This window comes from Anomaloglossus baeobatrachus, unplaced genomic scaffold (assembly GCF_048569485.1).
Source record: "Anomaloglossus baeobatrachus isolate aAnoBae1 unplaced genomic scaffold, aAnoBae1.hap1 Scaffold_711, whole genome shotgun sequence".
NCBI classification, from domain to species: domain Eukaryota; kingdom Metazoa; phylum Chordata; class Amphibia; order Anura; family Aromobatidae; genus Anomaloglossus; species Anomaloglossus baeobatrachus.
The window spans coordinates 95000-122289 of NW_027445087.1; the positions used below are offsets into that span (position 1 = coordinate 95000).

Genomic DNA, 27290 nt, shown 5'->3' on the forward strand with positions numbered 1-27290 from the left:
AATGATCTAGATAAGACAGAGAACTGCAGCACGGGGACATAGCCGAGTTGGTCAGGTTGAGTGGTGATGAGTTTGCTATTTGGATGAATAAAGAAAGTCAAAAGTGTGAAAGATAAAAAACAAAAGGAGGAAGTGTGAAAAGTGAATGGGCCAAATTGAGGTGCATATGAAGACGTATGCTTTCTTCCAATTCATTAAATCGGGCTAATATGAATCAGGTGAATTGAGTTCTGCTTTTGGAAACTGGGTTAAGAAGGGGTGCACCGTTCCTGGAGGTACTGCAATACCAGGTCAATGCGTGGAGTGGACAGAGCAAGCTCTTTTTCCATCTCCCTGTTCTAAAAATCCATTTAATATATGGTCCCCAGATAGGGGACGTATCAGATATTAAACTGATAAGAACAGATACTACACTTGATCTTAGCCAAAAGGCCGAGAAGCGATAACCAGAATTGGTTTGGGCCTCGAGTGGCACCCTGGCCTATGCCGGACACATCTTAGGGAGAGAGAGCGAGAGGGAGACAAACCCACGCCTACACAAGACATTTTGTCACCCAAGCCAACCCTTGAAAAGGCTGCTTTGCAGAGCCAAAACAAGAAGAATGGTGCGTTTTGCAGCCGCCGCCCACTGCAATGAATCTGAATAACTCCTCCTTTAGGGCGCAAGCAACTCCCCTCCCCCTTGCAGTCTTTCCAATTCACGATACAAAAAGACGGACAGGACAGGTTGCCTGACTTTCCGTCACTGCCACCCTTTGCCATCCTTACCCGTAGAAAGCCCTTTCATCATCCCCAAACCCTAATCTTTTCCCTTTCCTTCCCAGCCCCCAAACCCTGCCCTCTGTACCTTTCTCACCACCCGCTTCCCTTCTCCTGTCATCCCCCTACCACCCGGGAAAAAAAGAGATTGCCCCCTCCTTCCACTAGCCCACCCTCCCACCCAAAGAACAACTTCTTCTGCGCAGCTTGTTTTCTAGGCAGCAGCGCTATTGTGATGTCATCGGGGGGCATTGTGACAAGCCGCCAGTGTTCCGTCTCTTCATGTTGTGCACAGTTCAAACGGAAAATACATCAACAGGCAGACTACAGAAAAGCTTACTATCAAAGGTTAGAGGGGGGCTTTCTCAGAGGGCTTTTTACAGTTTTTCTATTCCCAATTAGCCGTTTAAGTGTACTTATTGAAAGTAGTAATTCTTTCATAGGCCGCCCTTTCTTAGTATTTGACGTTCCTTATATTGCGGTATGAGGCTTCGCAGTAGGTTGCAAACATTCATCACCCATGACTGTCCCCAATTGAGCTCAGAAGCTCAATGTCTATCATGACCTCTCTTTTAGAATGTCCAAGAGCAAGCAAACTATTCCTCCAGGAGAGGGCGCCAACAGACTACTAAAGAGATCATCATTACTCAAAGAAAACCCCAAAAACCAATGCATGATAGGAATAAACAGGTAACTTTCTTTGGAGTGGAAGCGGAGAGATCGCACCAGATGCCAATTCTAGATGTTATCACACCTGTGGTCACTGCAGCAGCAGGTGAATCCACTTTGTCCAAAAGGGATCTATTCCATTCAATTGCAAATGATCTAGATAAGACAGAGAACTGCAGCACGGGGACATAGCCGAGTTGGTCAGGTTGAGTGGTGATGAGTTTGCTATTTGGATGAATAAAGAAAGTCAAAAGTGTGAAAGATAAAAAACAAAAGGAGGAAGTGTGAAAAGTGAATGGGCCAAATTGAGGTGCATATGAAGACGTATGCTTTCTTCCAATTCATTAAATCGGGCTAATATGAATCAGGTGAATTGAGTTCTGCTTTTGGAAACTGGGTTAAGAAGGGGTGCACCGTTCCTGGAGGTACTGCAATACCAGGTCAATGCGTGGAGTGGACAGAGCAAGCTCTTTTTCCATCTCCCTGTTCTAAAAATCCATTTAATATATGGTCCCCAGATAGGGGACGTATCAGATATTAAACTGATAAGAACAGATACTACACTTGATCTTAGCCAAAAGGCCGAGAAGCGATAACCAGAATTGGTTTGGGCCTCGAGTGGCACCCTGGCCTATGCCGGACACATCTTAGGGAGAGAGAGCGAGAGGGAGACAAACCCACGCCTACACAAGACATTTTGTCACCCAAGCCAACCCTTGAAAAGGCTGCTTTGCAGAGCCAAAACAAGAAGAATGGTGCGTTTTGCAGCCGCCGCCCACTGCAATGAATCTGAATAACTCCTCCTTTAGGGCGCAAGCAACTCCCCTCCCCCTTGCAGTCTTTCCAATTCACGATACAAAAAGACGGACAGGACAGGTTGCCTGACTTTCCGTCACTGCCACCCTTTGCCATCCTTACCCGTAGAAAGCCCTTTCATCATCCCCAAACCCTAATCTTTTCCCTTTCCTTCCCAGCCCCCAAACCCTGCCCTCTGTACCTTTCTCACCACCCGCTTCCCTTCTCCTGTCATCCCCCTACCACCCGGGAAAAAAAGAGATTGCCCCCTCCTTCCACTAGCCCACCCTCCCACCCAAAGAACAACTTCTTCTGCGCAGCTTGTTTTCTAGGCAGCAGCGCTATTGTGATGTCATCGGGGGGCATTGTGACAAGCCGCCAGTGTTCCGTCTCTTCATGTTGTGCACAGTTCAAACGGAAAATACATCAACAGGCAGACTACAGAAAAGCTTACTATCAAAGGTTAGAGGGGGGCTTTCTCAGAGGGCTTTTTACAGTTTTTCTATTCCCAATTAGCCGTTTAAGTGTACTTATTGAAAGTAGTAATTCTTTCATAGGCCGCCCTTTCTTAGTATTTGACGTTCCTTATATTGCGGTATGAGGCTTCGCAGTAGGTTGCAAACATTCATCACCCATGACTGTCCCCAATTGAGCTCAGAAGCTCAATGTCTATCATGACCTCTCTTTTAGAATGTCCAAGAGCAAGCAAACTATTCCTCCAGGAGAGGGCGCCAACAGACTACTAAAGAGATCATCATTACTCAAAGAAAACCCCAAAAACCAATGCATGATAGGAATAAACAGGTAACTTTCTTTGGAGTGGAAGCGGAGAGATCGCACCAGATGCCAATTCTAGATGTTATCACACCTGTGGTCACTGCAGCAGCAGGTGAATCCACTTTGTCCAAAAGGGATCTATTCCATTCAATTGCAAATGATCTAGATAAGACAGAGAACTGCAGCACGGGGACATAGCCGAGTTGGTCAGGTTGAGTGGTGATGAGTTTGCTATTTGGATGAATAAAGAAAGTCAAAAGTGTGAAAGATAAAAAACAAAAGGAGGAAGTGTGAAAAGTGAATGGGCCAAATTGAGGTGCATATGAAGACGTATGCTTTCTTCCAATTCATTAAATCGGGCTAATATGAATCAGGTGAATTGAGTTCTGCTTTTGGAAACTGGGTTAAGAAGGGGTGCACCGTTCCTGGAGGTACTGCAATACCAGGTCAATGCGTGGAGTGGACAGAGCAAGCTCTTTTTCCATCTCCCTGTTCTAAAAATCCATTTAATATATGGTCCCCAGATAGGGGACGTATCAGATATTAAACTGATAAGAACAGATACTACACTTGATCTTAGCCAAAAGGCCGAGAAGCGATAACCAGAATTGGTTTGGGCCTCGAGTGGCACCCTGGCCTATGCCGGACACATCTTAGGGAGAGAGAGCGAGAGGGAGACAAACCCACGCCTACACAAGACATTTTGTCACCCAAGCCAACCCTTGAAAAGGCTGCTTTGCAGAGCCAAAACAAGAAGAATGGTGCGTTTTGCAGCCGCCGCCCACTGCAATGAATCTGAATAACTCCTCCTTTAGGACGCAAGCAACTCCCCTCCCCCTTGCAGTCTTTCCAATTCACGATACAAAAAGACGGACAGGACAGGTTGCCTGACTTTCCGTCACTGCCACCCTTTGCCATCCTTACCCGTAGAAAGCCCTTTCATCATCCCCAAACCCTAATCTTTTCCCTTTCCTTCCCAGCCCCCAAACCCTGCCCTCTGTACCTTTCTCACCACCCGCTTCCCTTCTCCTGTCATCCCCCTACCACCCGGGAAAAAAAGAGATTGCCCCCTCCTTCCACTAGCCCACCCTCCCACCCAAAGAACAACTTCTTCTGCGCAGCTTGTTTTCTAGGCAGCAGCGCTATTGTGATGTCATCGGGGGGCATTGTGACAAGCCGCCAGTGTTCCGTCTCTTCATGTTGTGCACAGTTCAAACGGAAAATACATCAACAGGCAGACTACAGAAAAGCTTACTATCAAAGGTTAGAGGGGGGCTTTCTCAGAGGGCTTTTTACAGTTTTTCTATTCCCAATTAGCCGTTTAAGTGTACTTATTGAAAGTAGTAATTCTTTCATAGGCCGCCCTTTCTTAGTATTTGACGTTCCTTATATTGCGGTATGAGGCTTCGCAGTAGGTTGCAAACATTCATCACCCATGACTGTCCCCAATTGAGCTCAGAAGCTCAATGTCTATCATGACCTCTCTTTTAGAATGTCCAAGAGCAAGCAAACTATTCCTCCAGGAGAGGGCGCCAACAGACTACTAAAGAGATCATCATTACTCAAAGAAAACCCCAAAAACCAATGCATGATAGGAATAAACAGGTAACTTTCTTTGGAGTGGAAGCGGAGAGATCGCACCAGATGCCAATTCTAGATGTTATCACACCTGTGGTCACTGCAGCAGCAGGTGAATCCACTTTGTCCAAAAGGGATCTATTCCATTCAATTGCAAATGATCTAGATAAGACAGAGAACTGCAGCACGGGGACATAGCCGAGTTGGTCAGGTTGAGTGGTGATGAGTTTGCTATTTGGATGAATAAAGAAAGTCAAAAGTGTGAAAGATAAAAAACAAAAGGAGGAAGTGTGAAAAGTGAATGGGCCAAATTGAGGTGCATATGAAGACGTATGCTTTCTTCCAATTCATTAAATCGGGCTAATATGAATCAGGTGAATTGAGTTCTGCTTTTGGAAACTGGGTTAAGAAGGGGTGCACCGTTCCTGGAGGTACTGCAATACCAGGTCAATGCGTGGAGTGGACAGAGCAAGCTCTTTTTCCATCTCCCTGTTCTAAAAATCCATTTAATATATGGTCCCCAGATAGGGGACGTATCAGATATTAAACTGATAAGAACAGATACTACACTTGATCTTAGCCAAAAGGCCGAGAAGCGATAACCAGAATTGGTTTGGGCCTCGAGTGGCACCCTGGCCTATGCCGGACACATCTTAGGGAGAGAGAGCGAGAGGGAGACAAACCCACGCCTACACAAGACATTTTGTCACCCAAGCCAACCCTTGAAAAGGCTGCTTTGCAGAGCCAAAACAAGAAGAATGGTGCGTTTTGCAGCCGCCGCCCACTGCAATGAATCTGAATAACTCCTCCTTTAGGGCGCAAGCAACTCCCCTCCCCCTTGCAGTCTTTCCAATTCACGATACAAAAAGACGGACAGGACAGGTTGCCTGACTTTCCGTCACTGCCACCCTTTGCCATCCTTACCCGTAGAAAGCCCTTTCATCATCCCCAAACCCTAATCTTTTCCCTTTCCTTCCCAGCCCCCAAACCCTGCCCTCTGTACCTTTCTCACCACCCGCTTCCCTTCTCCTGTCATCCCCCTACCACCCGGGAAAAAAAGAGATTGCCCCCTCCTTCCACTAGCCCACCCTCCCACCCAAAGAACAACTTCTTCTGCGCAGCTTGTTTTCTAGGCAGCAGCGCTATTGTGATGTCATCGGGGGGCATTGTGACAAGCCGCCAGTGTTCCGTCTCTTCATGTTGTGCACAGTTCAAACGGAAAATACATCAACAGGCAGACTACAGAAAAGCTTACTATCAAAGGTTAGAGGGGGGCTTTCTCAGAGGGCTTTTTACAGTTTTTCTATTCCCAATTAGCCGTTTAAGTGTACTTATTGAAAGTAGTAATTCTTTCATAGGCCGCCCTTTCTTAGTATTTGACGTTCCTTATATTGCGGTATGAGGCTTCGCAGTAGGTTGCAAACATTCATCACCCATGACTGTCCCCAATTGAGCTCAGAAGCTCAATGTCTATCATGACCTCTCTTTTAGAATGTCCAAGAGCAAGCAAACTATTCCTCCAGGAGAGGGCGCCAACAGACTACTAAAGAGATCATCATTACTCAAAGAAAACCCCAAAAACCAATGCATGATAGGAATAAACAGGTAACTTTCTTTGGAGTGGAAGCGGAGAGATCGCACCAGATGCCAATTCTAGATGTTATCACACCTGTGGTCACTGCAGCAGCAGGTGAATCCACTTTGTCCAAAAGGGATCTATTCCATTCAATTGCAAATGATCTAGATAAGACAGAGAACTGCAGCACGGGGACATAGCCGAGTTGGTCAGGTTGAGTGGTGATGAGTTTGCTATTTGGATGAATAAAGAAAGTCAAAAGTGTGAAAGATAAAAAACAAAAGGAGGAAGTGTGAAAAGTGAATGGGCCAAATTGAGGTGCATATGAAGACGTATGCTTTCTTCCAATTCATTAAATCGGGCTAATATGAATCAGGTGAATTGAGTTCTGCTTTTGGAAACTGGGTTAAGAAGGGGTGCACCGTTCCTGGAGGTACTGCAATACCAGGTCAATGCGTGGAGTGGACAGAGCAAGCTCTTTTTCCATCTCCCTGTTCTAAAAATCCATTTAATATATGGTCCCCAGATAGGGGACGTATCAGATATTAAACTGATAAGAACAGATACTACACTTGATCTTAGCCAAAAGGCCGAGAAGCGATAACCAGAATTGGTTTGGGCCTCGAGTGGCACCCTGGCCTATGCCGGACACATCTTAGGGAGAGAGAGCGAGAGGGAGACAAACCCACGCCTACACAAGACATTTTGTCACCCAAGCCAACCCTTGAAAAGGCTGCTTTGCAGAGCCAAAACAAGAAGAATGGTGCGTTTTGCAGCCGCCGCCCACTGCAATGAATCTGAATAACTCCTCCTTTAGGGCGCAAGCAACTCCCCTCCCCCTTGCAGTCTTTCCAATTCACGATACAAAAAGACGGACAGGACAGGTTGCCTGACTTTCCGTCACTGCCACCCTTTGCCATCCTTACCCGTAGAAAGCCCTTTCATCATCCCCAAACCCTAATCTTTTCCCTTTCCTTCCCAGCCCCCAAACCCTGCCCTCTGTACCTTTCTCACCACCCGCTTCCCTTCTCCTGTCATCCCCCTACCACCCGGGAAAAAAAGAGATTGCCCCCTCCTTCCACTAGCCCACCCTCCCACCCAAAGAACAACTTCTTCTGCGCAGCTTGTTTTCTAGGCAGCAGCGCTATTGTGATGTCATCGGGGGGCATTGTGACAAGCCGCCAGTGTTCCGTCTCTTCATGTTGTGCACAGTTCAAACGGAAAATACATCAACAGGCAGACTACAGAAAAGCTTACTATCAAAGGTTAGAGGGGGGCTTTCTCAGAGGGCTTTTTACAGTTTTTCTATTCCCAATTAGCCGTTTAAGTGTACTTATTGAAAGTAGTAATTCTTTCATAGGCCGCCCTTTCTTAGTATTTGACGTTCCTTATATTGCGGTATGAGGCTTCGCAGTAGGTTGCAAACATTCATCACCCATGACTGTCCCCAATTGAGCTCAGAAGCTCAATGTCTATCATGACCTCTCTTTTAGAATGTCCAAGAGCAAGCAAACTATTCCTCCAGGAGAGGGCGCCAACAGACTACTAAAGAGATCATCATTACTCAAAGAAAACCCCAAAAACCAATGCATGATAGGAATAAACAGGTAACTTTCTTTGGAGTGGAAGCGGAGAGATCGCACCAGATGCCAATTCTAGATGTTATCACACCTGTGGTCACTGCAGCAGCAGGTGAATCCACTTTGTCCAAAAGGGATCTATTCCATTCAATTGCAAATGATCTAGATAAGACAGAGAACTGCAGCACGGGGACATAGCCGAGTTGGTCAGGTTGAGTGGTGATGAGTTTGCTATTTGGATGAATAAAGAAAGTCAAAAGTGTGAAAGATAAAAAACAAAAGGAGGAAGTGTGAAAAGTGAATGGGCCAAATTGAGGTGCATATGAAGACGTATGCTTTCTTCCAATTCATTAAATCGGGCTAATATGAATCAGGTGAATTGAGTTCTGCTTTTGGAAACTGGGTTAAGAAGGGGTGCACCGTTCCTGGAGGTACTGCAATACCAGGTCAATGCGTGGAGTGGACAGAGCAAGCTCTTTTTCCATCTCCCTGTTCTAAAAATCCATTTAATATATGGTCCCCAGATAGGGGACGTATCAGATATTAAACTGATAAGAACAGATACTACACTTGATCTTAGCCAAAAGGCCGAGAAGCGATAACCAGAATTGGTTTGGGCCTCGAGTGGCACCCTGGCCTATGCCGGACACATCTTAGGGAGAGAGAGCGAGAGGGAGACAAACCCACGCCTACACAAGACATTTTGTCACCCAAGCCAACCCTTGAAAAGGCTGCTTTGCAGAGCCAAAACAAGAAGAATGGTGCGTTTTGCAGCCGCCGCCCACTGCAATGAATCTGAATAACTCCTCCTTTAGGGCGCAAGCAACTCCCCTCCCCCTTGCAGTCTTTCCAATTCACGATACAAAAAGACGGACAGGACAGGTTGCCTGACTTTCCGTCACTGCCACCCTTTGCCATCCTTACCCGTAGAAAGCCCTTTCATCATCCCCAAACCCTAATCTTTTCCCTTTCCTTCCCAGCCCCCAAACCCTGCCCTCTGTACCTTTCTCACCACCCGCTTCCCTTCTCCTGTCATCCCCCTACCACCCGGGAAAAAAAGAGATTGCCCCCTCCTTCCACTAGCCCACCCTCCCACCCAAAGAACAACTTCTTCTGCGCAGCTTGTTTTCTAGGCAGCAGCGCTATTGTGATGTCATCGGGGGGCATTGTGACAAGCCGCCAGTGTTCCGTCTCTTCATGTTGTGCACAGTTCAAACGGAAAATACATCAACAGGCAGACTACAGAAAAGCTTACTATCAAAGGTTAGAGGGGGGCTTTCTCAGAGGGCTTTTTACAGTTTTTCTATTCCCAATTAGCCGTTTAAGTGTACTTATTGAAAGTAGTAATTCTTTCATAGGCCGCCCTTTCTTAGTATTTGACGTTCCTTATATTGCGGTATGAGGCTTCGCAGTAGGTTGCAAACATTCATCACCCATGACTGTCCCCAATTGAGCTCAGAAGCTCAATGTCTATCATGACCTCTCTTTTAGAATGTCCAAGAGCAAGCAAACTATTCCTCCAGGAGAGGGCGCCAACAGACTACTAAAGAGATCATCATTACTCAAAGAAAACCCCAAAAACCAATGCATGATAGGAATAAACAGGTAACTTTCTTTGGAGTGGAAGCGGAGAGATCGCACCAGATGCCAATTCTAGATGTTATCACACCTGTGGTCACTGCAGCAGCAGGTGAATCCACTTTGTCCAAAAGGGATCTATTCCATTCAATTGCAAATGATCTAGATAAGACAGAGAACTGCAGCACGGGGACATAGCCGAGTTGGTCAGGTTGAGTGGTGATGAGTTTGCTATTTGGATGAATAAAGAAAGTCAAAAGTGTGAAAGATAAAAAACAAAAGGAGGAAGTGTGAAAAGTGAATGGGCCAAATTGAGGTGCATATGAAGACGTATGCTTTCTTCCAATTCATTAAATCGGGCTAATATGAATCAGGTGAATTGAGTTCTGCTTTTGGAAACTGGGTTAAGAAGGGGTGCACCGTTCCTGGAGGTACTGCAATACCAGGTCAATGCGTGGAGTGGACAGAGCAAGCTCTTTTTCCATCTCCCTGTTCTAAAAATCCATTTAATATATGGTCCCCAGATAGGGGACGTATCAGATATTAAACTGATAAGAACAGATACTACACTTGATCTTAGCCAAAAGGCCGAGAAGCGATAACCAGAATTGGTTTGGGCCTCGAGTGGCACCCTGGCCTATGCCGGACACATCTTAGGGAGAGAGAGCGAGAGGGAGACAAACCCACGCCTACACAAGACATTTTGTCACCCAAGCCAACCCTTGAAAAGGCTGCTTTGCAGAGCCAAAACAAGAAGAATGGTGCGTTTTGCAGCCGCCGCCCACTGCAATGAATCTGAATAACTCCTCCTTTAGGGCGCAAGCAACTCCCCTCCCCCTTGCAGTCTTTCCAATTCACGATACAAAAAGACGGACAGGACAGGTTGCCTGACTTTCCGTCACTGCCACCCTTTGCCATCCTTACCCGTAGAAAGCCCTTTCATCATCCCCAAACCCTAATCTTTTCCCTTTCCTTCCCAGCCCCCAAACCCTGCCCTCTGTACCTTTCTCACCACCCGCTTCCCTTCTCCTGTCATCCCCCTACCACCCGGGAAAAAAAGAGATTGCCCCCTCCTTCCACTAGCCCACCCTCCCACCCAAAGAACAACTTCTTCTGCGCAGCTTGTTTTCTAGGCAGCAGCGCTATTGTGATGTCATCGGGGGGCATTGTGACAAGCCGCCAGTGTTCCGTCTCTTCATGTTGTGCACAGTTCAAACGGAAAATACATCAACAGGCAGACTACAGAAAAGCTTACTATCAAAGGTTAGAGGGGGGCTTTCTCAGAGGGCTTTTTACAGTTTTTCTATTCCCAATTAGCCGTTTAAGTGTACTTATTGAAAGTAGTAATTCTTTCATAGGCCGCCCTTTCTTAGTATTTGACGTTCCTTATATTGCGGTATGAGGCTTCGCAGTAGGTTGCAAACATTCATCACCCATGACTGTCCCCAATTGAGCTCAGAAGCTCAATGTCTATCATGACCTCTCTTTTAGAATGTCCAAGAGCAAGCAAACTATTCCTCCAGGAGAGGGCGCCAACAGACTACTAAAGAGATCATCATTACTCAAAGAAAACCCCAAAAACCAATGCATGATAGGAATAAACAGGTAACTTTCTTTGGAGTGGAAGCGGAGAGATCGCACCAGATGCCAATTCTAGATGTTATCACACCTGTGGTCACTGCAGCAGCAGGTGAATCCACTTTGTCCAAAAGGGATCTATTCCATTCAATTGCAAATGATCTAGATAAGACAGAGAACTGCAGCACGGGGACATAGCCGAGTTGGTCAGGTTGAGTGGTGATGAGTTTGCTATTTGGATGAATAAAGAAAGTCAAAAGTGTGAAAGATAAAAAACAAAAGGAGGAAGTGTGAAAAGTGAATGGGCCAAATTGAGGTGCATATGAAGACGTATGCTTTCTTCCAATTCATTAAATCGGGCTAATATGAATCAGGTGAATTGAGTTCTGCTTTTGGAAACTGGGTTAAGAAGGGGTGCACCGTTCCTGGAGGTACTGCAATACCAGGTCAATGCGTGGAGTGGACAGAGCAAGCTCTTTTTCCATCTCCCTGTTCTAAAAATCCATTTAATATATGGTCCCCAGATAGGGGACGTATCAGATATTAAACTGATAAGAACAGATACTACACTTGATCTTAGCCAAAAGGCCGAGAAGCGATAACCAGAATTGGTTTGGGCCTCGAGTGGCACCCTGGCCTATGCCGGACACATCTTAGGGAGAGAGAGCGAGAGGGAGACAAACCCACGCCTACACAAGACATTTTGTCACCCAAGCCAACCCTTGAAAAGGCTGCTTTGCAGAGCCAAAACAAGAAGAATGGTGCGTTTTGCAGCCGCCGCCCACTGCAATGAATCTGAATAACTCCTCCTTTAGGGCGCAAGCAACTCCCCTCCCCCTTGCAGTCTTTCCAATTCACGATACAAAAAGACGGACAGGACAGGTTGCCTGACTTTCCGTCACTGCCACCCTTTGCCATCCTTACCCGTAGAAAGCCCTTTCATCATCCCCAAACCCTAATCTTTTCCCTTTCCTTCCCAGCCCCCAAACCCTGCCCTCTGTACCTTTCTCACCACCCGCTTCCCTTCTCCTGTCATCCCCCTACCACCCGGGAAAAAAAGAGATTGCCCCCTCCTTCCACTAGCCCACCCTCCCACCCAAAGAACAACTTCTTCTGCGCAGCTTGTTTTCTAGGCAGCAGCGCTATTGTGATGTCATCGGGGGGCATTGTGACAAGCCGCCAGTGTTCCGTCTCTTCATGTTGTGCACAGTTCAAACGGAAAATACATCAACAGGCAGACTACAGAAAAGCTTACTATCAAAGGTTAGAGGGGGGCTTTCTCAGAGGGCTTTTTACAGTTTTTCTATTCCCAATTAGCCGTTTAAGTGTACTTATTGAAAGTAGTAATTCTTTCATAGGCCGCCCTTTCTTAGTATTTGACGTTCCTTATATTGCGGTATGAGGCTTCGCAGTAGGTTGCAAACATTCATCACCCATGACTGTCCCCAATTGAGCTCAGAAGCTCAATGTCTATCATGACCTCTCTTTTAGAATGTCCAAGAGCAAGCAAACTATTCCTCCAGGAGAGGGCGCCAACAGACTACTAAAGAGATCATCATTACTCAAAGAAAACCCCAAAAACCAATGCATGATAGGAATAAACAGGTAACTTTCTTTGGAGTGGAAGCGGAGAGATCGCACCAGATGCCAATTCTAGATGTTATCACACCTGTGGTCACTGCAGCAGCAGGTGAATCCACTTTGTCCAAAAGGGATCTATTCCATTCAATTGCAAATGATCTAGATAAGACAGAGAACTGCAGCACGGGGACATAGCCGAGTTGGTCAGGTTGAGTGGTGATGAGTTTGCTATTTGGATGAATAAAGAAAGTCAAAAGTGTGAAAGATAAAAAACAAAAGGAGGAAGTGTGAAAAGTGAATGGGCCAAATTGAGGTGCATATGAAGACGTATGCTTTCTTCCAATTCATTAAATCGGGCTAATATGAATCAGGTGAATTGAGTTCTGCTTTTGGAAACTGGGTTAAGAAGGGGTGCACCGTTCCTGGAGGTACTGCAATACCAGGTCAATGCGTGGAGTGGACAGAGCAAGCTCTTTTTCCATCTCCCTGTTCTAAAAATCCATTTAATATATGGTCCCCAGATAGGGGACGTATCAGATATTAAACTGATAAGAACAGATACTACATTTGATCTTAGCCAAAAGGCCGAGAAGCGATAACCAGAATTGGTTTGGGCCTCGAGTGGCACCCTGGCCTATGCCGGACACATCTTAGGGAGAGAGAGCGAGAGGGAGACAAACCCACGCCTACACAAGACATTTTGTCACCCAAGCCAACCCTTGAAAAGGCTGCTTTGCAGAGCCAAAACAAGAAGAATGGTGCGTTTTGCAGCCGCCGCCCACTGCAATGAATCTGAATAACTCCTCCTTTAGGGCGCAAGCAACTCCCCTCCCCCTTGCAGTCTTTCCAATTCACGATACAAAAAGACGGACAGGACAGGTTGCCTGACTTTCCGTCACTGCCACCCTTTGCCATCCTTACCCGTAGAAAGCCCTTTCATCATCCCCAAACCCTAATCTTTTCCCTTTCCTTCCCAGCCCCCAAACCCTGCCCTCTGTACCTTTCTCACCACCCGCTTCCCTTCTCCTGTCATCCCCCTACCACCCGGGAAAAAAAGAGATTGCCCCCTCCTTCCACTAGCCCACCCTCCCACCCAAAGAACAACTTCTTCTGCGCAGCTTGTTTTCTAGGCAGCAGCGCTATTGTGATGTCATCGGGGGGCATTGTGACAAGCCGCCAGTGTTCCGTCTCTTCATGTTGTGCACAGTTCAAACGGAAAATACATCAACAGGCAGACTACAGAAAAGCTTACTATCAAAGGTTAGAGGGGGGCTTTCTCAGAGGGCTTTTTACAGTTTTTCTATTCCCAATTAGCCGTTTAAGTGTACTTATTGAAAGTAGTAATTCTTTCATAGGCCGCCCTTTCTTAGTATTTGACGTTCCTTATATTGCGGTATGAGGCTTCGCAGTAGGTTGCAAACATTCATCACCCATGACTGTCCCCAATTGAGCTCAGAAGCTCAATGTCTATCATGACCTCTCTTTTAGAATGTCCAAGAGCAAGCAAACTATTCCTCCAGGAGAGGGCGCCAACAGACTACTAAAGAGATCATCATTACTCAAAGAAAACCCCAAAAACCAATGCATGATAGGAATAAACAGGTAACTTTCTTTGGAGTGGAAGCGGAGAGATCGCACCAGATGCCAATTCTAGATGTTATCACACCTGTGGTCACTGCAGCAGCAGGTGAATCCACTTTGTCCAAAAGGGATCTATTCCATTCAATTGCAAATGATCTAGATAAGACAGAGAACTGCAGCACGGGGACATAGCCGAGTTGGTCAGGTTGAGTGGTGATGAGTTTGCTATTTGGATGAATAAAGAAAGTCAAAAGTGTGAAAGATAAAAAACAAAAGGAGGAAGTGTGAAAAGTGAATGGGCCAAATTGAGGTGCATATGAAGACGTATGCTTTCTTCCAATTCATTAAATCGGGCTAATATGAATCAGGTGAATTGAGTTCTGCTTTTGGAAACTGGGTTAAGAAGGGGTGCACCGTTCCTGGAGGTACTGCAATACCAGGTCAATGCGTGGAGTGGACAGAGCAAGCTCTTTTTCCATCTCCCTGTTCTAAAAATCCATTTAATATATGGTCCCCAGATAGGGGACGTATCAGATATTAAACTGATAAGAACAGATACTACACTTGATCTTAGCCAAAAGGCCGAGAAGCGATAACCAGAATTGGTTTGGGCCTCGAGTGGCACCCTGGCCTATGCCGGACACATCTTAGGGAGAGAGAGCGAGAGGGAGACAAACCCACGCCTACACAAGACATTTTGTCACCCAAGCCAACCCTTGAAAAGGCTGCTTTGCAGAGCCAAAACAAGAAGAATGGTGCGTTTTGCAGCCGCCGCCCACTGCAATGAATCTGAATAACTCCTCCTTTAGGGCGCAAGCAACTCCCCTCCCCCTTGCAGTCTTTCCAATTCACGATACAAAAAGACGGACAGGACAGGTTGCCTGACTTTCCGTCACTGCCACCCTTTGCCATCCTTACCCGTAGAAAGCCCTTTCATCATCCCCAAACCCTAATCTTTTCCCTTTCCTTCCCAGCCCCCAAACCCTGCCCTCTGTACCTTTCTCACCACCCGCTTCCCTTCTCCTGTCATCCCCCTACCACCCGGGAAAAAAAGAGATTGCCCCCTCCTTCCACTAGCCCACCCTCCCACCCAAAGAACAACTTCTTCTGCGCAGCTTGTTTTCTAGGCAGCAGCGCTATTGTGATGTCATCGGGGGGCATTGTGACAAGCCGCCAGTGTTCCGTCTCTTCATGTTGTGCACAGTTCAAACGGAAAATACATCAACAGGCAGACTACAGAAAAGCTTACTATCAAAGGTTAGAGGGGGGCTTTCTCAGAGGGCTTTTTACAGTTTTTCTATTCCCAATTAGCCGTTTAAGTGTACTTATTGAAAGTAGTAATTCTTTCATAGGCCGCCCTTTCTTAGTATTTGACGTTCCTTATATTGCGGTATGAGGCTTCGCAGTAGGTTGCAAACATTCATCACCCATGACTGTCCCCAATTGAGCTCAGAAGCTCAATGTCTATCATGACCTCTCTTTTAGAATGTCCAAGAGCAAGCAAACTATTCCTCCAGGAGAGGGCGCCAACAGACTACTAAAGAGATCATCATTACTCAAAGAAAACCCCAAAAACCAATGCATGATAGGAATAAACAGGTAACTTTCTTTGGAGTGGAAGCGGAGAGATCGCACCAGATGCCAATTCTAGATGTTATCACACCTGTGGTCACTGCAGCAGCAGGTGAATCCACTTTGTCCAAAAGGGATCTATTCCATTCAATTGCAAATGATCTAGATAAGACAGAGAACTGCAGCACGGGGACATAGCCGAGTTGGTCAGGTTGAGTGGTGATGAGTTTGCTATTTGGATGAATAAAGAAAGTCAAAAGTGTGAAAGATAAAAAACAAAAGGAGGAAGTGTGAAAAGTGAATGGGCCAAATTGAGGTGCATATGAAGACGTATGCTTTCTTCCAATTCATTAAATCGGGCTAATATGAATCAGGTAAATTGAGTTCTGCTTTTGGAAACTGGGTTAAGAAGGGGTGCACCGTTCCTGGAGGTACTGCAATACCAGGTCAATGCGTGGAGTGGACAGAGCAAGCTCTTTTTCCATCTCCCTGTTCTAAAAATCCATTTAATATATGGTCCCCAGATAGGGGACGTATCAGATATTAAACTGATAAGAACAGATACTACACTTGATCTTAGCCAAAAGGCCGAGAAGCGATAACCAGAATTGGTTTGGGCCTCGAGTGGCACCCTGGCCTATGCCGGACACATCTTAGGGAGAGAGAGCGAGAGGGAGACAAACCCACGCCTACACAAGACATTTTGTCACCCAAGCCAACCCTTGAAAAGGCTGCTTTGCAGAGCCAAAACAAGAAGAATGGTGCGTTTTGCAGCCGCCGCCCACTGCAATGAATCTGAATAACTCCTCCTTTAGGGCGCAAGCAACTCCCCTCCCCCTTGCAGTCTTTCCAATTCACGATACAAAAAGACGGACAGGACAGGTTGCCTGACTTTCCGTCACTGCCACCCTTTGCCATCCTTACCCGTAGAAAGCCCTTTCATCATCCCCAAACCCTAATCTTTTCCCTTTCCTTCCCAGCCCCCAAACCCTGCCCTCTGTACCTTTCTCACCACCCGCTTCCCTTCTCCTGTCATCCCCCTACCACCCGGGAAAAAAAGAGATTGCCCCCTCCTTCCACTAGCCCACCCTCCCACCCAAAGAACAACTTCTTCTGCGCAGCTTGTTTTCTAGGCAGCAGCGCTATTGTGATGTCATCGGGGGGCATTGTGACAAGCCGCCAGTGTTCCGTCTCTTCATGTTGTGCACAGTTCAAACGGAAAATACATCAACAGGCAGACTACAGAAAAGCTTACTATCAAAGGTTAGAGGGGGGCTTTCTCAGAGGGCTTTTTACAGTTTTTCTATTCCCAATTAGCCGTTTAAGTGTACTTATTGAAAGTAGTAATTCTTTCATAGGCCGCCCTTTCTTAGTATTTGACGTTCCTTATATTGCGGTATGAGGCTTCGCAGTAGGTTGCAAACATTCATCACCCATGACTGTCCCCAATTGAGCTCAGAAGCTCAATGTCTATCATGACCTCTCTTTTAGAATGTCCAAGAGCAAGCAAACTATTCCTCCAGGAGAGGGCGCCAACAGACTACTAAAGAGATCATCATTACTCAAAGAAAACCCCAAAAACCAATGCATGATAGGAATAAACAGGTAACTTTCTTTGGAGTGGAAGCGGAGAGATCGCACCAGATGCCAATTCTAGATGTTATCACACCTGTGGTCACTGCAGCAGCAGGTGAATCCACTTTGTCCAAAAGGGATCTATTCCATTCAATTGCAAATGATCTAGATAAGACAGAGAACTGCAGCACGGGGACATAGCCGAGTTGGTCAGGTTGAGTGGTGATGAGTTTGCTATTTGGATGAATAAAGAAAGTCAAAAGTGTGAAAGATAAAAAACAAAAGGAGGAAGTGTGAAAAGTGAATGGGCCAAATTGAGGTGCATATGAAGACGTATGCTTTCTTCCAATTCATTAAATCGGGCTAATATGAATCAGGTGAATTGAGTTCTGCTTTTGGAAACTGGGTTAAGAAGGGGTGCACCGTTCCTGGAGGTACTGCAATACCAGGTCAATGCGTGGAGTGGACAGAGCAAGCTCTTTTTCCATCTCCCTGTTCTAAAAATCCATTTAATATATGGTCCCCAGATAGGGGACGTATCAGATATTAAACTGATAAGAACAGATACTACACTTGATCTTAGCCAAAAGGCCGAGAAGCGATAACCAGAATTGGTTTGGGCCTCGAGTGGCACCCTGGCCTATGCCGGACACATCTTAGGGAGAGAGAGCGAGAGGGAGACAAACCCACGCCTACACAAGACATTTTGTCACCCAAGCCAACCCTTGAAAAGGCTGCTTTGCAGAGCCAAAACAAGAAGAATGGTGCGTTTTGCAGCCGCCGCCCACTGCAATGAATCTGAATAACTCCTCCTTTAGGGCGCAAGCAACTCCCCTCCCCCTTGCAGTCTTTCCAATTCACGATACAAAAAGACGGACAGGACAGGTTGCCTGACTTTCCGTCACTGCCACCCTTTGCCATCCTTACCCGTAGAAAGCCCTTTCATCATCCCCAAACCCTAATCTTTTCCCTTTCCTTCCCAGCCCCCAAACCCTGCCCTCTGTACCTTTCTCACCACCCGCTTCCCTTCTCCTGTCATCCCCCTACCACCCGGGAAAAAAAGAGATTGCCCCCTCCTTCCACTAGCCCACCCTCCCACCCAAAGAACAACTTCTTCTGCGCAGCTTGTTTTCTAGGCAGCAGCGCTATTGTGATGTCATCGGGGGGCATTGTGACAAGCCGCCAGTGTTCCGTCTCTTCATGTTGTGCACAGTTCAAACGGAAAATACATCAACAGGCAGACTACAGAAAAGCTTACTATCAAAGGTTAGAGGGGGGCTTTCTCAGAGGGCTTTTTACAGTTTTTCTATTCCCAATTAGCCGTTTAAGTGTACTTATTGAAAGTAGTAATTCTTTCATAGGCCGCCCTTTCTTAGTATTTGACGTTCCTTATATTGCGGTATGAGGCTTCGCAGTAGGTTGCAAACATTCATCACCCATGACTGTCCCCAATTGAGCTCAGAAGCTCAATGTCTATCATGACCTCTCTTTTAGAATGTCCAAGAGCAAGCAAACTATTCCTCCAGGAGAGGGCGCCAACAGACTACTAAAGAGATCATCATTACTCAAAGAAAACCCCAAAAACCAATGCATGATAGGAATAAACAGGTAACTTTCTTTGGAGTGGAAGCGGAGAGATCGCACCAGATGCCAATTCTAGATGTTATCACACCTGTGGTCACTGCAGCAGCAGGTGAATCCACTTTGTCCAAAAGGGATCTATTCCATTCAATTGCAAATGATCTAGATAAGACAGAGAACTGCAGCACGGGGACATAGCCGAGTTGGTCAGGTTGAGTGGTGATGAGTTTGCTATTTGGATGAATAAAGAAAGTCAAAAGTGTGAAAGATAAAAAACAAAAGGAGGAAGTGTGAAAAGTGAATGGGCCAAATTGAGGTGCATATGAAGACGTATGCTTTCTTCCAATTCATTAAATCGGGCTAATATGAATCAGGTGAATTGAGTTCTGCTTTTGGAAACTGGGTTAAGAAGGGGTGCACCGTTCCTGGAGGTACTGCAATACCAGGTCAATGCGTGGAGTGGACAGAGCAAGCTCTTTTTCCATCTCCCTGTTCTAAAAATCCATTTAATATATGGTCCCCAGATAGGGGACGTATCAGATATTAAACTGATAAGAACAGATACTACACTTGATCTTAGCCAAAAGGCCGAGAAGCGATAACCAGAATTGGTTTGGGCCTCGAGTGGCACCCTGGCCTATGCCGGACACATCTTAGGGAGAGAGAGCGAGAGGGAGACAAACCCACGCCTACACAAGACATTTTGTCACCCAAGCCAACCCTTGAAAAGGCTGCTTTGCAGAGCCAAAACAAGAAGAATGGTGCGTTTTGCAGCCGCCGCCCACTGCAATGAATCTGAATAACTCCTCCTTTAGGGCGCAAGCAACTCCCCTCCCCCTTGCAGTCTTTCCAATTCACGATACAAAAAGACGGACAGGACAGGTTGCCTGACTTTCCGTCACTGCCACCCTTTGCCATCCTTACCCGTAGAAAGCCCTTTCATCATCCCCAAACCCTAATCTTTTCCCTTTCCTTCCCAGCCCCCAAACCCTGCCCTCTGTACCTTTCTCACCACCCGCTTCCCTTCTCCTGTCATCCCCCTACCACCCGGGAAAAAAAGAGATTGCCCCCTCCTTCCACTAGCCCACCCTCCCACCCAAAGAACAACTTCTTCTGCGCAGCTTGTTTTCTAGGCAGCAGCGCTATTGTGATGTCATCGGGGGGCATTGTGACAAGCCGCCAGTGTTCCGTCTCTTCATGTTGTGCACAGTTCAAACGGAAAATACATCAACAGGCAGACTACAGAAAAGCTTACTATCAAAGGTTAGAGGGGGGCTTTCTCAGAGGGCTTTTTACAGTTTTTCTATTCCCAATTAGCCGTTTAAGTGTACTTATTGAAAGTAGTAATTCTTTCATAGGCCGCCCTTTCTTAGTATTTGACGTTCCTTATATTGCGGTATGAGGCTTCGCAGTAGGTTGCAAACATTCATCACCCATGACTGTCCCCAATTGAGCTCAGAAGCTCAATGTCTATCATGACCTCTCTTTTAGAATGTCCAAGAGCAAGCAAACTATTCCTCCAGGAGAGGGCGCCAACAGACTACTAAAGAGATCATCATTACTCAAAGAAAACCCCAAAAACCAATGCATGATAGGAATAAACAGGTAACTTTCTTTGGAGTGGAAGCGGAGAGATCGCACCAGATGCCAATTCTAGATGTTATCACACCTGTGGTCACTGCAGCAGCAGGTGAATCCACTTTGTCCAAAAGGGATCTATTCCATTCAATTGCAAATGATCTAGATAAGACAGAGAACTGCAGCACGGGGACATAGCCGAGTTGGTCAGGTTGAGTGGTGATGAGTTTGCTATTTGGATGAATAAAGAAAGTCAAAAGTGTGAAAGATAAAAAACAAAAGGAGGAAGTGTGAAAAGTGAATGGGCCAAATTGAGGTGCATATGAAGACGTATGCTTTCTTCCAATTCATTAAATCGGGCTAATATGAATCAGGTGAATTGAGTTCTGCTTTTGGAAACTGGGTTAAGAAGGGGTGCACCGTTCCTGGAGGTACTGCAATACCAGGTCAATGCGTGGAGTGGACAGAGCAAGCTCTTTTTCCATCTCCCTGTTCTAAAAATCCATTTAATATATGGTCCCCAGATAGGGGACGTATCAGATATTAAACTGATAAGAACAGATACTACACTTGATCTTAGCCAAAAGGCCGAGAAGCGATAACCAGAATTGGTTTGGGCCTCGAGTGGCACCCTGGCCTATGCCGGACACATCTTAGGGAGAGAGAGCGAGAGGGAGACAAACCCACGCCTACACAAGACATTTTGTCACCCAAGCCAACCCTTGAAAAGGCTGCTTTGCAGAGCCAAAACAAGAAGAATGGTGCGTTTTGCAGCCGCCGCCCACTGCAATGAATCTGAATAACTCCTCCTTTAGGGCGCAAGCAACTCCCCTCCCCCTTGCAGTCTTTCCAATTCACGATACAAAAAGACGGACAGGACAGGTTGCCTGACTTTCCGTCACTGCCACCCTTTGCCATCCTTACCCGTAGAAAGCCCTTTCATCATCCCCAAACCCTAATCTTTTCCCTTTCCTTCCCAGCCCCCAAACCCTGCCCTCTGTACCTTTCTCACCACCCGCTTCCCTTCTCCTGTCATCCCCCTACCACCCGGGAAAAAAAGAGATTGCCCCCTCCTTCCACTAGCCCACCCTCCCACCCAAAGAACAACTTCTTCTGCGCAGCTTGTTTTCTAGGCAGCAGCGCTATTGTGATGTCATCGGGGGGCATTGTGACAAGCCGCCAGTGTTCCGTCTCTTCATGTTGTGCACAGTTCAAACGGAAAATACATCAACAGGCAGACTACAGAAAAGCTTACTATCAAAGGTTAGAGGGGGGCTTTCTCAGAGGGCTTTTTACAGTTTTTCTATTCCCAATTAGCCGTTTAAGTGTACTTATTGAAAGTAGTAATTCTTTCATAGGCCGCCCTTTCTTAGTATTTGACGTTCCTTATATTGCGGTATGAGGCTTCGCAGTAGGTTGCAAACATTCATCACCCATGACTGTCCCCAATTGAGCTCAGAAGCTCAATGTCTATCATGACCTCTCTTTTAGAATGTCCAAGAGCAAGCAAACTATTCCTCCAGGAGAGGGCGCCAACAGACTACTAAAGAGATCATCATTACTCAAAGAAAACCCCAAAAACCAATGCATGATAGGAATAAACAGGTAACTTTCTTTGGAGTGGAAGCGGAGAGATCGCACCAGATGCCAATTCTAGATGTTATCACACCTGTGGTCACTGCAGCAGCAGGTGAATCCACTTTGTCCAAAAGGGATCTATTCCATTCAATTGCAAATGATCTAGATAAGACAGAGAACTGCAGCACGGGGACATAGCCGAGTTGGTCAGGTTGAGTGGTGATGAGTTTGCTATTTGGATGAATAAAGAAAGTCAAAAGTGTGAAAGATAAAAAACAAAAGGAGGAAGTGTGAAAAGTGAATGGGCCAAATTGAGGTGCATATGAAGACGTATGCTTTCTTCCAATTCATTAAATCGGGCTAATATGAATCAGGTGAATTGAGTTCTGCTTTTGGAAACTGGGTTAAGAAGGGGTGCACCGTTCCTGGAGGTACTGCAATACCAGGTCAATGCGTGGAGTGGACAGAGCAAGCTCTTTTTCCATCTCCCTGTTCTAAAAATCCATTTAATATATGGTCCCCAGATAGGGGACGTATCAGATATTAAACTGATAAGAACAGATACTACACTTGATCTTAGCCAAAAGGCCGAGAAGCGATAACCAGAATTGGTTTGGGCCTCGAGTGGCACCCTGGCCTATGCCGGACACATCTTAGAGAGAGAGAGCGAGAGGGAGACAAACCCACGCCTACACAAGACATTTTGTCACCCAAGCCAACCCTTGAAAAGGCTGCTTTGCAGAGCCAAAACAAGAAGAATGGTGCGTTTTGCAGCCGCCGCCCACTGCAATGAATCTGAATAACTCCTCCTTTAGGGCGCAAGCAACTCCCCTCCCCCTTGCAGTCTTTCCAATTCACGATACAAAAAGACGGACAGGACAGGTTGCCTGACTTTCCGTCACTGCCACCCTTTGCCATCCTTACCCGTAGAAAGCCCTTTCATCATCCCCAAACCCTAATCTTTTCCCTTTCCTTCCCAGCCCCCAAACCCTGCCCTCTGTACCTTTCTCACCACCCGCTTCCCTTCTCCTGTCATCCCCCTACCACCCGGGAAAAAAAGAGATTGCCCCCTCCTTCCACTAGCCCACCCTCCCACCCAAAGAACAACTTCTTCTGCGCAGCTTGTTTTCTAGGCAGCAGCGCTATTGTGATGTCATCGGGGGGCATTGTGACAAGCCGCCAGTGTTCCGTCTCTTCATGTTGTGCACAGTTCAAACGGAAAATACATCAACAGGCAGACTACAGAAAAGCTTACTATCAAAGGTTAGAGGGGGGCTTTCTCAGAGGGCTTTTTACAGTTTTTCTATTCCCAATTAGCCGTTTAAGTGTACTTATTGAAAGTAGTAATTCTTTCATAGGCCGCCCTTTCTTAGTATTTGACGTTCCTTATATTGCGGTATGAGGCTTCGCAGTAGGTTGCAAACATTCATCACCCATGACTGTCCCCAATTGAGCTCAGAAGCTCAATGTCTATCATGACCTCTCTTTTAGAATGTCCAAGAGCAAGCAAACTATTCCTCCAGGAGAGGGCGCCAACAGACTACTAAAGAGATCATCATTACTCAAAGAAAACCCCAAAAACCAATGCATGATAGGAATAAACAGGTAACTTTCTTTGGAGTGGAAGCGGAGAGATCGCACCAGATGCCAATTCTAGATGTTATCACACCTGTGGTCACTGCAGCAGCAGGTGAATCCACTTTGTCCAAAAGGGATCTATTCCATTCAATTGCAAATGATCTAGATAAGACAGAGAACTGCAGCACGGGGACATAGCCGAGTTGGTCAGGTTGAGTGGTGATGAGTTTGCTATTTGGATGAATAAAGAAAGTCAAAAGTGTGAAAGATAAAAAACAAAAGGAGGAAGTGTGAAAAGTGAATGGGCCAAATTGAGGTGCATATGAAGACGTATGCTTTCTTCCAATTCATTAAATCGGGCTAATATGAATCAGGTGAATTGAGTTCTGCTTTTGGAAACTGGGTTAAGAAGGGGTGCACCGTTCCTGGAGGTACTGCAATACCAGGTCAATGCGTGGAGTGGACAGAGCAAGCTCTTTTTCCATCTCCCTGTTCTAAAAATCCATTTAATATATGGTCCCCAGATAGGGGACGTATCAGATATTAAACTGATAAGAACAGATACTACACTTGATCTTAGCCAAAAGGCCGAGAAGCGATAACCAGAATTGGTTTGGGCCTCGAGTGGCACCCTGGCCTATGCCGGACACATCTTAGGGAGAGAGAGCGAGAGGGAGACAAACCCACGCCTACACAAGACATTTTGTCACCCAAGCCAACCCTTGAAAAGGCTGCTTTGCAGAGCCAAAACAAGAAGAATGGTGCGTTTTGCAGCCGCCGCCCACTGCAATGAATCTGAATAACTCCTCCTTTAGGGCGCAAGCAACTCCCCTCCCCCTTGCAGTCTTTCCAATTCACGATACAAAAAGACGGACAGGACAGGTTGCCTGACTTTCCGTCACTGCCACCCTTTGCCATCCTTACCCGTAGAAAGCCCTTTCATCATCCCCAAACCCTAATCTTTTCCCTTTCCTTCCCAGCCCCCAAACCCTGCCCTCTGTACCTTTCTCACCACCCGCTTCCCTTCTCCTGTCATCCCCCTACCACCCGGGAAAAAAAGAGATTGCCCCCTCCTTCCACTAGCCCACCCTCCCACCCAAAGAACAACTTCTTCTGCGCAGCTTGTTTTCTAGGCAGCAGCGCTATTGTGATGTCATCGGGGGGCATTGTGACAAGCCGCCAGTGTTCCGTCTCTTCATGTTGTGCACAGTTCAAACGGAAAATACATCAACAGGCAGACTACAGAAAAGCTTACTATCAAAGGTTAGAGGGGGGCTTTCTCAGAGGGCTTTTTACAGTTTTTCTATTCCCAATTAGCCGTTTAAGTGTACTTATTGAAAGTAGTAATTCTTTCATAGGCCGCCCTTTCTTAGTATTTGACGTTCCTTATATTGCGGTATGAGGCTTCGCAGTAGGTTGCAAACATTCATCACCCATGACTGTCCCCAATTGAGCTCAGAAGCTCAATGTCTATCATGACCTCTCTTTTAGAATGTCCAAGAGCAAGCAAACTATTCCTCCAGGAGAGGGCGCCAACAGACTACTAAAGAGATCATCATTACTCAAAGAAAACCCCAAAAACCAATGCATGATAGGAATAAACAGGTAACTTTCTTTGGAGTGGAAGCGGAGAGATCGCACCAGATGCCAATTCTAGATGTTATCACACCTGTGGTCACTGCAGCAGCAGGTGAATCCACTTTGTCCAAAAGGGATCTATTCCATTCAATTGCAAATGATCTAGATAAGACAGAGAACTGCAGCACGGGGACATAGCCGAGTTGGTCAGGTTGAGTGGTGATGAGTTTGCTATTTGGATGAATAAAGAAAGTCAAAAGTGTGAAAGATAAAAAACAAAAGGAGGAAGTGTGAAAAGTGAATGGGCCAAATTGAGGTGCATATGAAGACGTATGCTTTCTTCCAATTCATTAAATCGGGCTAATATGAATCAGGTGAATTGAGTTCTGCTTTTGGAAACTGGGTTAAGAAGGGGTGCACCGTTCCTGGAGGTACTGCAATACCAGGTCAATGCGTGGAGTGGACAGAGCAAGCTCTTTTTCCATCTCCCTGTTCTAAAAATCCATTTAATATATGGTCCCCAGATAGGGGACGTATCAGATATTAAACTGATAAGAACAGATACTACACTTGATCTTAGCCAAAAGGCCGAGAAGCGATAACCAGAATTGGTTTGGGCCTCGAGTGGCACCCTGGCCTATGCCGGACACATCTTAGGGAGAGAGAGCGAGAGGGAGACAAACCCACGCCTACACAAGACATTTTGTCACCCAAGCCAACCCTTGAAAAGGCTGCTTTGCAGAGCCAAAACAAGAAGAATGGTGCGTTTTGCAGCCGCCGCCCACTGCAATGAATCTGAATAACTCCTCCTTTAGGGCGCAAGCAACTCCCCTCCCCCTTGCAGTCTTTCCAATTCACGATACAAAAAGACGGACAGGACAGGTTGCCTGACTTTCCGTCACTGCCACCCTTTGCCATCCTTACCCGTAGAAAGCCCTTTCATCATCCCCAAACCCTAATCTTTTCCCTTTCCTTCCCAGCCCCCAAACCCTGCCCTCTGTACCTTTCTCACCACCCGCTTCCCTTCTCCTGTCATCCCCCTACCACCCGGGAAAAAAAGAGATTGCCCCCTCCTTCCACTAGCCCACCCTCCCACCCAAAGAACAACTTCTTCTGCGCAGCTTGTTTTCTAGGCAGCAGCGCTATTGTGATGTCATCGGGGGGCATTGTGACAAGCCGCCAGTGTTCCGTCTCTTCATGTTGTGCACAGTTCAAACGGAAAATACATCAACAGGCAGACTACAGAAAAGCTTACTATCAAAGGTTAGAGGGGGGCTTTCTCAGAGGGCTTTTTACAGTTTTTCTATTCCCAATTAGCCGTTTAAGTGTACTTATTGAAAGTAGTAATTCTTTCATAGGCCGCCCTTTCTTAGTATTTGACGTTCCTTATATTGCGGTATGAGGCTTCGCAGTAGGTTGCAAACATTCATCACCCATGACTGTCCCCAATTGAGCTCAGAAGCTCAATGTCTATCATGACCTCTCTTTTAGAATGTCCAAGAGCAAGCAAACTATTCCTCCAGGAGAGGGCGCCAACAGACTACTAAAGAGATCATCATTACTCAAAGAAAACCCCAAAAACCAATGCATGATAGGAATAAACAGGTAACTTTCTTTGGAGTGGAAGCGGAGAGATCGCACCAGATGCCAATTCTAGATGTTATCACACCTGTGGTCACTGCAGCAGCAGGTGAATCCACTTTGTCCAAAAGGGATCTATTCCATTCAATTGCAAATGATCTAGATAAGACAGAGAACTGCAGCACGGGGACATAGCCGAGTTGGTCAGGTTGAGTGGTGATGAGTTTGCTATTTGGATGAATAAAGAAAGTCAAAAGTGTGAAAGATAAAAAACAAAAGGAGGAAGTGTGAAAAGTGAATGGGCCAAATTGAGGTGCATATGAAGACGTATGCTTTCTTCCAATTCATTAAATCGGGCTAATATGAATCAGGTGAATTGAGTTCTGCTTTTGGAAACTGGGTTAAGAAGGGGTGCACCGTTCCTGGAGGTACTGCAATACCAGGTCAATGCGTGGAGTGGACAGAGCAAGCTCTTTTTCCATCTCCCTGTTCTAAAAATCCATTTAATATATGGTCCCCAGATAGGGGACGTATCAGATATTAAACTGATAAGAACAGATACTACACTTGATCTTAGCCAAAAGGCCGAGAAGCGATAACCAGAATTGGTTTGGGCC

General features: G+C 46.2%; 18 non-coding genes across 18 annotated transcripts; all 18 read right to left on the minus strand.

The window, feature by feature from the left end:
* Positions 1-253: 253 nt before the first annotated feature.
* LOC142287192 (U2 spliceosomal RNA) lies at positions 254-444 on the minus strand. The gene has a single exon (XR_012748196.1). It is a non-coding gene; the product is annotated as a U2 spliceosomal RNA (small nuclear RNA).
* Positions 445-1831: 1387 nt separating this feature from the next.
* On the minus strand, positions 1832-2022 carry LOC142287113 (U2 spliceosomal RNA). The gene has a single exon (XR_012748127.1). It is a non-coding gene; the product is annotated as a U2 spliceosomal RNA (small nuclear RNA).
* Positions 2023-3409: 1387 nt separating this feature from the next.
* On the minus strand, positions 3410-3600 carry LOC142287114 (U2 spliceosomal RNA). Its single transcript, XR_012748128.1, has one exon. It is a non-coding gene; the product is annotated as a U2 spliceosomal RNA (small nuclear RNA).
* Positions 3601-4987: 1387 nt separating this feature from the next.
* Positions 4988-5178, minus strand: LOC142287115 (U2 spliceosomal RNA). The gene has a single exon (XR_012748129.1). It is a non-coding gene; the product is annotated as a U2 spliceosomal RNA (small nuclear RNA).
* A 1387-nt stretch (positions 5179-6565) lies between these two features.
* LOC142287116 (U2 spliceosomal RNA) lies at positions 6566-6756 on the minus strand. The gene has a single exon (XR_012748130.1). It is a non-coding gene; the product is annotated as a U2 spliceosomal RNA (small nuclear RNA).
* Positions 6757-8143: 1387 nt separating this feature from the next.
* Positions 8144-8334, minus strand: LOC142287117 (U2 spliceosomal RNA). Its single transcript, XR_012748131.1, has one exon. It is a non-coding gene; the product is annotated as a U2 spliceosomal RNA (small nuclear RNA).
* A 1387-nt stretch (positions 8335-9721) lies between these two features.
* LOC142287119 (U2 spliceosomal RNA) lies at positions 9722-9912 on the minus strand. Its single transcript, XR_012748133.1, has one exon. It is a non-coding gene; the product is annotated as a U2 spliceosomal RNA (small nuclear RNA).
* A 1387-nt stretch (positions 9913-11299) lies between these two features.
* On the minus strand, positions 11300-11490 carry LOC142287120 (U2 spliceosomal RNA). The gene has a single exon (XR_012748134.1). It is a non-coding gene; the product is annotated as a U2 spliceosomal RNA (small nuclear RNA).
* Positions 11491-12877: 1387 nt separating this feature from the next.
* On the minus strand, positions 12878-13068 carry LOC142287131 (U2 spliceosomal RNA). Its single transcript, XR_012748145.1, has one exon. It is a non-coding gene; the product is annotated as a U2 spliceosomal RNA (small nuclear RNA).
* Positions 13069-14455: 1387 nt separating this feature from the next.
* On the minus strand, positions 14456-14646 carry LOC142287121 (U2 spliceosomal RNA). The gene has a single exon (XR_012748135.1). It is a non-coding gene; the product is annotated as a U2 spliceosomal RNA (small nuclear RNA).
* Positions 14647-16033: 1387 nt separating this feature from the next.
* Positions 16034-16224, minus strand: LOC142287122 (U2 spliceosomal RNA). The gene has a single exon (XR_012748136.1). It is a non-coding gene; the product is annotated as a U2 spliceosomal RNA (small nuclear RNA).
* Positions 16225-17611: 1387 nt separating this feature from the next.
* LOC142287123 (U2 spliceosomal RNA) lies at positions 17612-17802 on the minus strand. Its single transcript, XR_012748137.1, has one exon. It is a non-coding gene; the product is annotated as a U2 spliceosomal RNA (small nuclear RNA).
* Positions 17803-19189: 1387 nt separating this feature from the next.
* Positions 19190-19380, minus strand: LOC142287124 (U2 spliceosomal RNA). Its single transcript, XR_012748138.1, has one exon. It is a non-coding gene; the product is annotated as a U2 spliceosomal RNA (small nuclear RNA).
* A 1387-nt stretch (positions 19381-20767) lies between these two features.
* Positions 20768-20958, minus strand: LOC142287125 (U2 spliceosomal RNA). Its single transcript, XR_012748139.1, has one exon. It is a non-coding gene; the product is annotated as a U2 spliceosomal RNA (small nuclear RNA).
* A 1387-nt stretch (positions 20959-22345) lies between these two features.
* On the minus strand, positions 22346-22536 carry LOC142287126 (U2 spliceosomal RNA). Its single transcript, XR_012748140.1, has one exon. It is a non-coding gene; the product is annotated as a U2 spliceosomal RNA (small nuclear RNA).
* Positions 22537-23923: 1387 nt separating this feature from the next.
* On the minus strand, positions 23924-24114 carry LOC142287127 (U2 spliceosomal RNA). The gene has a single exon (XR_012748141.1). It is a non-coding gene; the product is annotated as a U2 spliceosomal RNA (small nuclear RNA).
* Positions 24115-25501: 1387 nt separating this feature from the next.
* On the minus strand, positions 25502-25692 carry LOC142287128 (U2 spliceosomal RNA). Its single transcript, XR_012748142.1, has one exon. It is a non-coding gene; the product is annotated as a U2 spliceosomal RNA (small nuclear RNA).
* A 1387-nt stretch (positions 25693-27079) lies between these two features.
* Positions 27080-27270, minus strand: LOC142287130 (U2 spliceosomal RNA). Its single transcript, XR_012748144.1, has one exon. It is a non-coding gene; the product is annotated as a U2 spliceosomal RNA (small nuclear RNA).
* Between the last annotated feature and the right edge of the window lie 20 nt (positions 27271-27290).